This window comes from Danio rerio, chromosome 17 (assembly GCF_052040795.2).
Source record: "Danio rerio strain M-AB ecotype USA chromosome 17, GRCz13ab, whole genome shotgun sequence".
Taxonomy (NCBI): Eukaryota; Metazoa; Chordata; class Actinopteri; order Cypriniformes; family Danionidae; genus Danio; species Danio rerio.
The window spans coordinates 5,590,012-5,605,000 of NC_141037.1; the positions used below are offsets into that span (position 1 = coordinate 5,590,012).

The 14,989-nt window shown below is 39.2% G+C and overlaps 1 protein-coding gene across 6 annotated transcripts in view; it reads left to right on the top strand.

The window, feature by feature from the left end:
- Positions 1-14,989, top strand: part of LOC100334314 (kelch-like protein 29) — a 376,785-nt gene that overhangs the window by 135,152 nt on the left and 226,644 nt on the right. The window lies entirely within an intron of this gene.

Sequence of the window (14,989 nt, forward strand, 5' to 3'; positions counted from 1 at the left end):
TTGCTTTATTCAGTGTTAAATGCTAATAATGTGAGTTTGAATGCCATTTTACGTGACATTTATTGCCATACTACTGAAAGCAGCAGCAGATTGTTCACCTCAGATCTTGAACATCTGAAATTGAACTTTAGAACTGTGACTCAGTGAAAGTCGACAAATATCAGTGATTCAGCATCTACATTTAATAAAGTTAAAGAGGTTTAATATGTATTAATTAGATTATAAACCATACCATTTTGCTGGAGTGCGGTGAGTGCACTATTCTGTGCTTCTGAATGGCTGTATTTAAACTTCTGTTGTGTTTCGTCTGGTGCAAACAACCAAATTACTTATCACTGCCTATCTCGTCACATAAGCCCCTTTCTCACAGTGATACCGGTAAATATCTGGAAAATTTCCGGAACGACTTTAACGGTAAATTCAAAAAAGCGCTGTTCACACAGGCGAGGACGTTACGGAATTTTTCTGGAAAAGAGCATTCACACATCCATTCCAAAATAGCTGTAAATTCTGAGATCACTAACCAGAAATGAGCTCTAAATGGCTGCGCTTGTATTTGTAATCATTTGACTACATCACAAATTCTGTGGATGGATCAGTATTGTGAACAACTTTGATTAAAAAACATATAGTGAAACACTTTTGCATGTCGAGATGTACAGGATATGTGTGTGTGCAGGCGCTCACGGGCTGTTTCATGGGCACACGCAAAGCTTGAAGGTAAACAAACAACAGCTTATCATAAGCATCTCATCGATAATTATTTATATGGATGGCATTAAGATGAACATATAAACGTTATCTGACTAATTTCTAGCAGCTAAATGTGTCTGGAAAACTATTCAAAGGCTTTAATTCTCGTAGACTGCGCGGGCATGAATGCGTCTGACTGTTCTGATTGGCTAAAGCAGACGTCTCACGTCAGCATGTTCTAGACGTGCACGCGCTCTTTCCGGCAATCTTCCTTCTGTGTTCACACAGCACAACATTCCGGAAAAATTACCGGTAATCTTACAACTTCTCTTTCCGGAAAATAGCCAGAACGAATTTTCCGGTATTTTCAAAAAGGGCCATACACACTTTTTCAGGAAAATTGCCGGTAATTTTCCGCAAAGGTGTGTATGTGTGAAAGGGGCTAATGTGTTTTGTTAGGACAAGGGGTTACAATGTAACCTGCAAACCTAATGTTTACGCTTGTAATATTTATATTATTTGCTAATTAATAACCCCCTCATGTGGAACTCTGAATCTGCATCTCACTTTGGAGTGTGCTTCTGTCGACTGGAGGTCACATTTTGGTCACAGACACACACTTTGAGAGCCTTCATGACTGAATGAATGAAATGTTCTGTTTTCCACCAAGGCAACACAGGTGCTAAAATATAATTGGTTAAACTGGCACTGACTGGGTTAAATGACCAAAAGAAAGCAGAATAATTTTCAGATGAACAATAATGTTCACTTTGCATGTTTCTTAAATATCTGCAAACTTATTATAGTATTTTTATGCTTTAGAAGAGTCAAATACTTACACACTGCACCTTTGAACGTGTATGGTTTGGCTTTTTAGTTGATATGTTTATCTAAAATCATCTTGCTGCCATCTAGAAACTGTTATGATGTGTTGAGGGTATCTTAACATGTAACGCAGCTCAGAATGTGGTAATATAAACACTGCTAAAAGAGAGTGTTAGAATGAGTCAAAGGCAGTGTTTCCTCTCTTCACTCCTCCTCGTCCTGAGGGTTCAGCGCTGCCCGAATGTAAGCAGAAAACAAACCTGACACACTTCATGATGTTATATTTATTCAGCGTTCCCACATGCAATATTCCAGATACAACTTTTGACAAGTTTTAGTGAATGCAGGTGAATTTCATTACCACCAGCAAACCCGTCAGCAGTGCCAACGTGCATCTCTATTCTGAGACCGAACAGCCGGTGTTTTATATTTCTGCTCTCTCCACATGCTTGAATTTGTTTTAGTGGCGTTCATGAAAAGAAGCAGGTTCCACACGCTGGAGAACATTGTAAATTATCATGTGGGGTTCCACAGGGGTCAATTTTAGGACCACTGATTTTTTTATATTTTTATACTACCTATTAGTAAGCATGGTATTATCTTTTATAGTTATGCTGATTAAACAAATTTTTTATAGTCTCAGGGTGCTTTCACACCTAGGGCTCTATTTTGACGGTCAATGCGCAGATCGCAAATCGCAGGGCGCAAACGCTTTCAGGGCGTGTCAGAACGCATTTTTGCTAACTTAAGGACGGGAAAATCCGCTTTGCGCCGTGGCGCATGGTCTAAAAGTGTTGAGTTTATTTTCTTAGTGAGTTATAGGTGTGTTTTGAGAATAAACCAATTAGAGTCTCATCTCACATTACCTTTAAGAGCCAGCTGCGTCGCGCCATAAGCACATTCGCTATTTACAGGACGCAAAGTAAGTCTAAGTGGAAAAACTGAGCATTTCACAAGCAAACAGTTAACAGTTTTTTTAAACAAAACTGTTAAACAGAGCATCTACTGCGTGAGAATGAGAGATAATGGAACTACTTTCACTTTCGCTCTTGGATAGGGAAACCTTTACGCACAGACATCAATTAGCCTATAAATAATTAATTGCGTTTGTTAAGCGCAAATATTCGTTTCAAAACTATTTCTAAATTCAGTTCTAATTTCCAGCAAATTAATAAATTAACAATAATAAAAAAATGTGTTCAAAAACCTGAGTTATATCCTAAAACACATGCTGTGCCCCATATGGGCTAAAACCTGACAGGTGGGCAAATCTAAGCTTGTTTTTAATAAAACAAATATAAATATGGATATAATAAATAATACTGCTAATAATAATAACATTATACAAAAGCAAATTGTTATGAATGAACTGAAAAAGCCTCCCGAGATGAAGAAGACATAAAAGCAGTGGTTTTTCATATTTATGTAGGCTAGAAAATAATATGTTTTGTAATATTTTAATCCTTTATATTTATATCCTATATCTATTCTTATTATATCCTATATATATCCTTAATATTTACATTTTTTCATATGTAAAGATATTTGCCTATTGCTCTCTTGTGTGTATTAAGCAGTGTGTAAGGGAGACGTAACTCTGCACCAGAGTTTAGACCAGGTTAGTTTTGGTCTAATGAAAAATCTATTTTAGTTTCTCAAAATAGCAACGCGCCAGCGGTCCGCCTCAGAACGCCTTCCTTTTTAGACCAGAACGCCTATGGGCGCACATATGAGCGTAAATGCATTTGCTATTTAAACAGCGTAGCGCAACGCCTCAAAACGACTCTTGCGCCAAGCTGAAACTACCAAACAAGTTTTGTGCCGCGCCTAGCGCCACATTGCACCAGGTGTATGATAGGACCCCTAGACTTTTACTGCTAAAAATACTTTTCCTACTTAAATTTTTTGTCTTGTTTCTAGTCTAAATAGCTAAAAATTCTTAAATCAAGAAGAATTTTCTAGACAAGTAAAACCTATTGTCTTATTTGAGGAATTATTATGCCAATATTAAGAGAGTTTTTCCTTTAAAACAAGCAAAATATTCTGCTAATAGGGTAAGGCAAGGCAAGTTTATTTATATAGCACATTTCATACGCAGTGGCAATTCAAAGTGCCTTACATAAACAGGAATAAAAGAGACAAGTGTAAGAAAATGAAAACAAATAATAAAAATAAGAATAAAAAAAGTAGATAAAACATAATGTGTTAAAATAGGTTATAAAATAATGAAAAAGAAAAGAAAGACATAATAGTGTAATCTGTCGGACGTAGCACAGTGCTCGTTCAGTAAAGGCACAGCTAAACAGATGTGTTTTCAGTCTTGATGTGAATGTGCCTAATGTTGGAGCACATCTGATCATTTCTGGAAGCTGATTCCAGCAGTGAGGAGCAAAGTGGCTGAAAGCTGATTCACCCTGCTTTGACTGAACTCTTGAAACTTCTAGTTTATATGATCCTAAAGATCTGAGTGATCTGTTGGGTTTGTATTCAGTGAGCATATCTGTAATGTATTGAGGTCCTAGGCCATGTAGTGATTTATAGACCAGTAATAATACTTTAAACTCTATTCTGAATGTAACTGGGAGCCAGTGTAAAGACCTGAGGACAGGTGTGATGTGCTCTGATTTCCTGGTCCTGGTCAGAATTCTGGCTGCAGCGTTCTGGATGAGCTGCAACTGTCTGACTGTCTTTTTGGGAAGACCAGTGAGGAGGCCATTACAGTAATCCACCCTACTGCTGATAAAAGCATGAACAAGTTTCTCTAAGTCTTCACTGGAAACAAAGCATCTGATTCTTGTGATGTTTTTGAGATGATAGTAAGCAGGGTAAGCAAAATAATATTGCTTTTCCCTTTGAGATAAGATTATTTTTCTTTCCCCATTGGCAGATTATTTTGCTTTTTTTAAGGGGAAAACTCTCTTATTGTTGGCATATTATTTCTTAAAACAAGACAATAGGTTTTACTTGTCTAGAAAATTCTTCTTAATTTAAAAATTTTTTAGATATTTGGACTAAAAACAAGACAAAAAAGTAAGAAAGTAAGAAAAGCATTTTTTGCAGTTTTTGTTTCAAAACTCGGTTAATTTCCCAAGTTAGCGCAGTTCGTTTGGCATATGTGAATCCAACAATCGCACTCGGATCCCAGCCAGACCAGTCGGTGTGAGATTGCCTGAATGAGGTGGTCTCGGCTCGATTACACAAACTCTGAAGCGGATTGATTGTACTGAGAAAGTAATACAATTCCAACGAACCAGGCTATGTCACGATGTATTCTGCATATGTAATAGGTAGACCCAAACTAAGTCTGCACGCGCAGATTACCGCAAATATTTAGCCCATCATTCATTCTGTGTATTTACTTGAGTAAATGTGTTTAAATCTACATTTATTCAGTTTTTAAATTTCAGTAATATTATTGACTAATATGAAAATGTTCATCTGAGTTATGTACAATGCAGTGTGTACTATTTTCTGTCTTTTAGTTGATATATTATAGGAAAGACTTGCTTTGTTTACCAAATAAAGGGAATCTAATTGGATTTGCGTTTTAAACATTAAATACAAGCTAAAAATACTATTAAGGCTATGATACTCCCAAAATAATTCCACAGAAATCCGCAGATGTTTACCAAAATTCTCAGCAGAAATATCAAAAAATGTCCGCAGATTCCGTCTGGCCCTAGTCATAGGCATATATGGCTGTATGAAGAGAGAATTAAGAGTAGGACAGGATGTCATTCCTGCCGGTACATGTGCGTTTCATGCCATGAAAGTAAAATATTAATGAGAGATGTTTATCCGTTAGGAAAATTGACCGAACTGCAGTCTCGCTTTATCTGTTATTTCTCACTATAATGTAAAGTCTATAATGCAAAATTCTAGCCAATGGCTATGTATGAGAAAGTTTTACCTCTGATTTATATTTGGTGATGATATCTGTGGGTGTCACCTTTCGAAATCAAAGCTTTCCACTTATAATGTCTTATTGCTCATCGTCATAAAGTGCGGTTTATTTATAAATTATATTATAAACTGCTTATGATTAAACACTACTAGTACCGCATCAGCTCTGTATTTTTGTTCTGCTCTAGTTATTTTCATCTTGAAGAATCCCCCCTTCCACCCCTACTCCTCCTTTTTTCTGATAGGGCGTCACGGCAGCCCAGTGGTTAGCACTGTTGCCTCACAGCAAAAACGCCACTGGTTTGGCCCCACACTGGGCTGGTTGGTGTTTCTGTGCGAAGTTTGCATGTTCTCCCTGTGTTCACGTGGGTTTCCCCTTGGTTCCCCGGTTTCCTTCCACAGTCCAAAGACATAAATCATAAGCCAATTGACTGTTCCAAAATAGCATCTTAAGACGACTGTTAGCCAGATACTTCTCAGCACACTTACAAGCAAGACAGTTCTCGAGACCTACCTGAGGATAACAAAACTCCACTATGAATAATAATGAGAAACCGACACGTCATCATTGCACTTGCAGTACTGCGCTACGTTGCCGATTTTGATCCCGGGCCCAAAAATCATTTTAAACCCAGAAGCTGAAATTAGCTGACAAAAGCTCAAAATTATCCGGTTTTTCCCACAATTAAAGCTTACAGGTTCTAACTTTGTCTTAACTGATGCTCAACACACACAAATCTGTTAATAAAAAAAAAAAGTTCTCCAGGGTGTCCTGAACCTTTAAGTCAACTGATTGTATTCTTAATGCCCCTCAGGCTCCCTGTTTTGAAAGTAACACTCAAAAAGCAGCTCATGTAAATGCCTTAATCCTATTATTCTCATAGTTAGATTAAAGCAAATAATTTGATTACTGATGTCCATGTAAACATAGTCAACGTAACAATTTTAATTCTTGTTTCAGAACAAAATAATCAATCTACACGTGTAAATGCACCCTTAGGCTGCTACGGAACCCCGGAAGGGACGTAGTGGAGGAGAAAAAAAATGGCTGGGTGAAAAAAAAATAATGGGAGAAAGAAAAAAATGTGTGGGAGGAAAATATATATTTCTAAGTTTTTGCGTTCTCTCGCAAAGATGTTTTGCGTTCCCTCGCAAAGTTTTGCGTTATCTCGCAAAGATGTTTTGCGTTCCCTCGCAAAGATGTTTTGCGTTCTCTCGCAAAACTGTTTCTCCACAAACACTTCCTGTTCACTGCACTCACGTAATTCTCCCGTATTTTACCATTCTACCCCACTTTCTTTACATTACTGTGCGTCGATCGTTGACTTTCATATGCTCCCTCTGAACCAGTGAATGCATTTATAAGCGCTGACTGACAGACGCGCTCCATACAATAAACTGATCCCAGATCAGCGTCTGTACACGCCATTTACAGAGGAGCGGGTGTATGTTTAAACAGACAAATACGCTAATAATATGAAACATCTCCGTCCTGCATGTTTTATTTTAAACAGCTTATTTTCTCTTAAATGAGCACAAACAGTTTCTAAAGTAATGGACTGCTTTCATTATAGATCTGTGCATTCTTACAGAGACACCTCTGTTATCAAACAAAAAAAAAAAACATGAGATTCATTTGCTGCTCACTTGTTTGATAACAGAAGTGTCCCTTTAAATGGCGCACACAGACGCTGATCTGGGATCAGTTTATTGTACGAAGCGCATCTGTCAGTCAGCGCTTATACATGCATTCACTGGTTCAGAGGTTGCAAAGTGAAAGGCGACAATCAGCGCACAGTAATGTAAAGAAAGTGGGGTAGAATGGTAAAATTTGGGAGAATTTCAGCAAAAACGGGAGGGTTTACATGAGTGAAGTGAACAGGAAGTGTTTGTGGAGAAACAGTTTTGCAAGAGAACGCAAAACATCTTTGCGAGGGATTGCAAAACTTTGCATGAGAAAGCAAAAACTTAGAAATATATATTTTCCTCCCACCCATTTTTTTCTTTCACCCATTATTTTTTTTTTCACCCAGCCAATTTTTTTCTCCTCCACTACGTCCCTTCCAGGGTTCCGTAGGCTGCTTTCACATCTGTAGATTGATTGTTTTGTTCTCAAACAAGTATTAAAATTGTTACCATGTTACACTTTGTTCTTGCTGTGGTTTGCTTTCACACGGCAAAATTTCCACTCAGCTGTCATATGTCCTAATTTTAACTGATGACGATGAGCACTGAGACATTACAAGCGATTTGGTGTACTTTAACTTTGAAAGGTGACAACCACAGACATAGTCATCAGCAAATATAAACCAGAGGTAAGACTTTATAATAACAGAGGAACCAAGACTGTAGCTGGTCAATTTTCTAACAGATCTCGTTAAAAGCATGCTTTCACTTTCGGATTCGACACAAAGTGAAGTTTTACAAAGTACATTTTAGAGGAGCACATGATATGATTAAGCTGTTTCCTCATCCATAATCAGCACTAATCCAATCAGATTAATCCAAGCTTATAAACAAATCGATTCCACCCTACTGCCTTCGTTTTGGAAGAATCCCCCCTTCCACCCCATCTCCTCCTTTTTTTCCTTCTGAAGACAGCCATGGCGTGGGCTATGTGACTACGTGAAGGCTGTGTTGGAGTATACGCATTCGCATACGCACGCTTGATGCAGAAGTATAAATCAGCCTTTAATATGAACTTGTGAAATGCACATTTATCGGTAGGAATTAGGCTTGGGCGATATTACGGTATTATGGTATACCGCGGGATCTAAAAATAGCAACGGTGTCAGTTTCAATACCGTTATACCGTCATAAAGTATTAAATATCCTTTATTTAATGCCTAAAAAACGTGTGTGTGGTTGTCATCACGGGACAGTGTGGAGGAGAGAGATAGAGGAAGAGGGAGGGGGAGAGGGTGAGAGGGAGAGGGAGACGTGACGTGACGAGTCGCGCTTCAAAGTGTCCTGCAGTTTGGCAGTTTAGACTGAACAGAAGGGAGACGTGGTTAATATGAACGAGAGGTCTGCATTAGAGCTGAAGATCTTTGCCCGAACCCGGCGAGACCCGAAAAAATCCAAATCCCTGCATTAAAATCCATCCCTGCAAAGGTGAAGCAAATTATGACGAAGTAGTAAAAAAAGAGAATTATTACGGCGGTCAAGCCAGTCAGAAAGAGCGGTTATTCCAGCCGCAGTTATTTAGCGGTCGCTCATACACTGCGTATTACGGTAGAGCCCTAAACCGCAAGCTGACAGGTAAAATGACGAGGCCACTCGCTACCCTGAAACTACGGTCATGGAAAATTAAATGGATGTTCCTGACTGGTATAAGATGAATAAACAATCCTACCTAAAACTTGCAAAATCAGCCAGATCAGAACTCTGCATCTCGACCTGTAGCAGTAGCAGTGAAACGGTGTTCAGTGCTGCTGGACGCACATGAGCGCAAGACTGCGCTAAAGCCAGTGGATTTAATAATGTTCCTCCACAAACACACGTAGCCTAATCTTGGTGAGTAAAGGGTTTTAAATTATAAATAAATATTAATTAAACCATATAATCATAATGTAGACAGAGTATACAGACTAATGGTGGCATTATTCTTTTAATATTCAGCTTCAATTTAGTTACTGCCAAAATACCCGTCATCATTTAGAGTTTATTTGATTTGTTAAGCAAGATTTCTTTTCATTGGTGTGTTGGCCAATTTAAAGGCTAAGTGCATGTAGACCTATAGAGTGCTGAGATGTTACGATGTTACAGAGGACTTATTTTATTTCTTTGTTCCAACTTTCAAGTGGGATATAGTCTACGCTTGTTACGAATAAATGCTGTTAAAACATATAAATGACTCATTCTTGAAAAAATGCATTAGAGCTGTGAGGGCTCGGGCTTTATAAAGCTGTCAATCAAAATGTACGTGTCGGACTCGGGACCTATCGGGTATAATTTTTATGGCCCGATTACAGCTCTCTGCATTCCCGCGGGAGCCGGCCAGATTTCTTACGGTGTGGGAGTAAATTTCTGAATAAATCGCGGGAGAGATGTGTGTGTGTTTGTGTAAGACAGAGAAAGTCTCTCTCTCTCTCTCTCTCTCTCTCTCTCTCTCTCTCTCTCTCTCTCTCTCTCTCTCTCTCTCTCTCTGCCTAAGGTCGCATAGAATGTATTCAGTTTCTGAATGGTTTAGGCTCAAGCCAACAGTTTGGTGACGCTGTCTGAGCCTTACGTCATAATTTTTTTTATTACGCCGGTAATACCGGATACCGGGGTAAAATATGGAGGCGGTTTGACGGTCTCAAAATTTGGACACCGCCCAAGCCTAGTAGGAATGACATCCCATCCTACTTAATTCTCTCTTCATATAGCTAAATATAGTATATGTTACATAACCATAATACACTGTGTGTTACGACTGGGGTGGAGAGACAGGAGACAACAGGAGGTAAGATCCAATATGCAGGTTTATTCAATGTCAAGCAAGCAGTGGTCATCAGGTGCAAACGGGTATATTAAGGCAGTCCAGAATCATAAACGTTAAACAGGCAAAAGGTCGAAAGGCAGGCGGCTAAACAGGTTAACAAGGGTACAAGGCTAGGATCGAGACACGGAGAAACAAGACAATGTCACAAATGCAAACAAGACTCGGCAAACTGGAAGCGTAAATGAGTGGCTTATGAATGGAATGAAATCAGTCTGTGAACAAGGTCCAGCTGGTAATGCAATCAGGATAGATGAATGAACAGGCGTGCGTGTTTGGGAGCAGTGCATGTATGAAAATGTAGTCCTGGGAAATGCGGAAATGAAGTCCTGAGAGTTCGTGTGAGAACCAGCAATCCTCTGGGAAGCGATCGCTGGTTGTGTGACACTGTGGTTAGGACTGGGTCAGTTAATTATATTATATCGAATCACAATAACATTTATGCCAATAACAATGACAAGTTTTGGACTTTTATACTCTATATTGATCTATATTGAGCTAATCACACTGCAGAAATTTGCAACATTGGGAATCTAGAATTGTGCTGATATTAGAGATGCACCGGTTTGGCCAATGAACTTTTGTCGGCTGAAAAATATGTTATGCCATTTAATGGACCCTCTAACTTTCGTGGCTTTGATTATTGCTGGGATGCTCTTTTAAATCTGGAGGCATAACAACTTGTATCGAAAAATTTCTGATTATCTTTCAATATAAAAAATAATAATCAAGATTGCATTTTTTGCCATATCGCTCAGCTCTAACTGTGATATAGCCTGGTTCTTTAGATCATATATTGCTTTCTCACTCACTAATCCGATCCAGAGTACATTTCAACCACCTTATTCAGGCGATGTCAGACCAAGTGTGCCGCAAGCCTGCGTTTGAGTGAAGGTCTCGGCCGTTAGATCGCCTCCTGGGGGCTGGCTGCAGTACAAGTCATAAAGCCCGCCTCCTCCGTGTTAATGAAGGAGACTTGAGCTCAAATAAAAAAAATTTTTACACTTGCAATAAAATATCCCGAAAGATGGTTCTAGTCGATTAAGGCATTGGTTATTGTGCTGAAATAGGTGCAGATCTTCATTTTTGTAAACAGTTTGTTTTTAGCAGTAATTTAATGCTGGGCTTGTCATCGTGATTGACAGTTGTGATTGACAGTTTCTCAAAGCAGCGCGTCTGAGCTTCGGCAGGAGACTGAAGTGTTATTACTCGATTTCTGTGATATTTTACTATGACAAAATGAGTTCAGCAGTAAACTACAGTTTCTGACATACATGATCCTGGTGGAACACTGTTTATTTGCTAAGGTCAGGGCTTTTTTCGGGCTTTATTAGTTTGCTGATACACGTACGCCTAGCCACCCAGATAGCAAAATACACTCGGTCCAGTTCCAGCTAGATTCTCGCCTGCCGGAGACTTACCCCTCAGAGCACAGACTGACTACCTCTGCTGGACCTACTCCGGATGCCTGGACTCACTGCCCGATTCCAGCCCGAGTCAATCGAGCCAGATGCGGCGGCCGAGCGAGCCGGCGCTGCCGCATGCGAGCCGGAATCAGCCCGCGACGCCGCGAGTAAGTTAGGTTATGCGCTGCGGCCCGGAGCTGGCGCGATTGAATATATAAAACCCTCATATTTGTTAACGTTATTACATCCATTTGTGTTGATATGACAGCAAACGCATGCTGAGAAGTTCAGGGGGCGTAGTTGATTTACATAAAGCGTTTGGTTGGAAGCTCGACTCCGCTCATTTTCGCGGCTCCTCCTCTGGCTCCATCAGACAGTCCTTCTGCGCATGTCAAGGCTCCAATTTCAGCAGTCTTTTGCGACAGTTTGTGCCCGTCAAGCAGGCGTTTTGCCCTCAAGGAGTTCAATGGGAAAAGGGGCTGTCGCGTCGTCCATATTTTTTACAGTCATTGTGTCAGACCTATCGTTTTGGCGCAGGTCAGAGTGGGATTGCAGTGTTCACATATGCCAAACAAACAGCGAAACACACTACATTCCGAAAGGAACGTCTAGGTGTGAAAGCATCCTAGGTTGAGCGCCCCCTGCTGGCATCATTACATCACTTCCAATACAACCTAGTTCTCGCATGGCTCAGGCTTCAGGCTCAGCCCTGTTTAGCTTCAGTGAGTAACTGGTCTTGGGCTGCAGGGTGATATGTCTGTTCATAGTAGTCATGTTACAGTGATCTGCAGAAACATTTCTTGTTTTGTATGTATTGTTTGATGCTCTGTCCTACGCACCCGCTCTTGAACCGCCTGTGTGTTTGTGGCTCATTTTTTGTTCGTTTTGTAATAAAATGCAGACCAGCAATAAATTCCACAGAAATGCCATTCTTAACATTTTAACTACTTTATGGTTGCTTATTTATTTGCCTTATTATAATTGCATTTTAAAATGCCATTGAATACATTTTTGTTGAATAAAAAATCTAATTAAAAGCAAAAATGTGAAAGCACAGCACACATACACGCTGAGAGTTTTGGATGCACTCTTTAACGCCAGTTTACAGTTTGATGTAACTTGTCTAATTAACATACTAATCAAGTTAAGTCTCAAAACTGCCCTTGATGCTGACTACTAGTATCTTGCTCAAATATTATGCAGTCACCATGGCAACCACTAAACAAATTAGTATTTAGAAATGTGTTATTAAAACTATTGTTTCAAAATATGTTGAAAAAAAAATCTTTTTTAGGCAACAATTGGGAAATATTTTTAAATTTCACATGAAGCATAATAACTTTGACTTCAACTGTATATACACTCACCGGCCACTTTATTAGGTATACCTATCCAACTGCTTGTTAAGGCAAGTTTCTAATCAGCCAACCACATAGCAGTAACTCAATGCATTTAAGCATGTAGACATGGTCAAGACGACCTGCTGCAGTTTAAAGTGAGCATCAGAATGGGGAAGAAAGGGGATTTAAGTGACTTTGAACGTGGCATGTTTGTTGGTGCCAGACTGGCTGGTCTGAGTATTTCAGAAACTGCTGATTTACTGGGATTTTCACGCACAACCATCTTTAGGATTTACAGAGAGTGGTCTGAAAAAGGGAAAATATCCAGTTATTGGCAGTTCTGTGGGCGCAAATGCCTTGTTGAAGCCAGAGGTCAGAGGAGAATGGCCAGACTGGTTCCAGTTGATAGAAAGGCGACAGTAACTCAAATAAGCACTCGTTACAACTGAGGTCTGCAGAAGAGCGTTTCTGAATGCACAACACGTCCAACCTTGAGGCAGATGGGCTACAGCAGCAGAAGAGCCTCTCCTGTCAGCTAAAAAATGTAAACTGAGGCTACAATTCACACAGGCTCACCAAAATTGAACAATAGAAGTTTGGACAAACGTTGCCTGGTGTGATGAGTCTCCATTTCTGCTGTGACATTCGGATGGTCGGGTCAGAATTTGGCATCAACAACATAAAAGCATGGATCCATCCTGTCTTGTATCAATGGTTCAGGCTGGTGGTGGTGGTGTAATGGTGTGGGGGAGAACTTCTTGGCTCATTTTGGGCTCATTAATACTAATTGAGCATCGTGTCAACACCACAACCTACCTGAATATTGTTGCTGACCATGTCCATCCCTTTATGACCACAGTGCACCCATCTTCTGATGGCTACTTCCAGCAGGATAACGCTCCGTGTTATAAAGCGTGAATCATCTCAGATTGGTTTCTTGAACATGACAATAAGTTCACTGTACTCAATTGGCCTCCACAGTCACTAGATGTCAATCCAATAGAGCACCTTTGGGATATGGTGGAACGGTAGTTTGGCATCATGGATGTGCAGTCAACAAATCTGCAGCAACTGCGTGATGCTCTCATGTCAATATGGAGCAAAATCTCTGAGGATTATTTCCAGTACCAACGCCAGCAGTTCTAAAGGTAAAAGGCGGTTCAACCCGGTACTAATAGGTGTACCTAATAAAGTGGCCGGTCAGTGTATGTTTTGCTAAGTAAATTCGAGATGTTTTAGTAGTGATGTATTTAGATGAGAAGGTGGGTAATCCAGGCTTACGCTGTAGCAGGAATGTCTAAATACTCTTTCTCACGTTTAAAGAAGCGTTTTTCAGACTTGGCAATGAGAAACGCACTGACAAACCCATCGCCCACACTTGACGCTGAGGAGGGATCTTTTTATGTTTTCCTCCTTTTATTTACAGTTTTGAAATGCCTATGAAAAGTGGCATAAAATCAAGAAGACGTTTAAGGCTTGTTTTCAGGCACTTGTTTAGCTTTTTTCTACTTGCTTATGGAACTGTGAGTTCTGACAGCGGCATAATGAGATTTCACAGACACAAAAGATGATGAATATGAATTATTGTTGTTTTTCCAAAAATATTATGAGCTTATTTTTCCTGGTCCTGACACAAAAAAATCATGTGGACAATCCTCTGTTAATTGCACTGAGATGTGTATAGGCCTGTCCCTTAATAGCATTAGTGGACAGAAGGAAGTTTGATTGACTACATTCTCATTTTTTGGTTATTAATATTTTATTGTTGTTGTTATTTATTTATTTACAATGATATACATATTACTGGCAAAAAAATATATAATCTGATAATGATTTAATAATTATGATTAAGCATTTATATATACTGTATAAAAGGGCTTCTCAAAGTCCGGACTCCAGTCTGGATCCAGAGAGCAAGGGTATTCAATTCGAACCCGACTTCATTTCATATTGCAAGACCATGCTTAAATTGTGCATTTCCTTCATTGATAAACGCATAAACTAGGGCTGTGCAATTAATCAAAAACGCAAATCGTGATTTAAACACATGTGATTTCTAAACTGCATAAGGCTGCAATTTTCAATTTTTGTAATTAGGCAAGTTATAATGATAGTTTGTTGTGTTGAAAATCGAAAAAAATACAGCTTAAAGGGGCTAATAATATTGACCTTAAAATGGTGTTTAAAAAATTAAAAACTGCTTTTATTCTAGCTGAAATAAAACAAATAAGACTTTCTCCAGAAGAAAAAATATTATCAGACATACTGTGAAAATTTCCTGAATCTGTTAAACATCATTTGGGAAAAAAAAAAAAAAAACTTTTTAACTCTATGTGTTA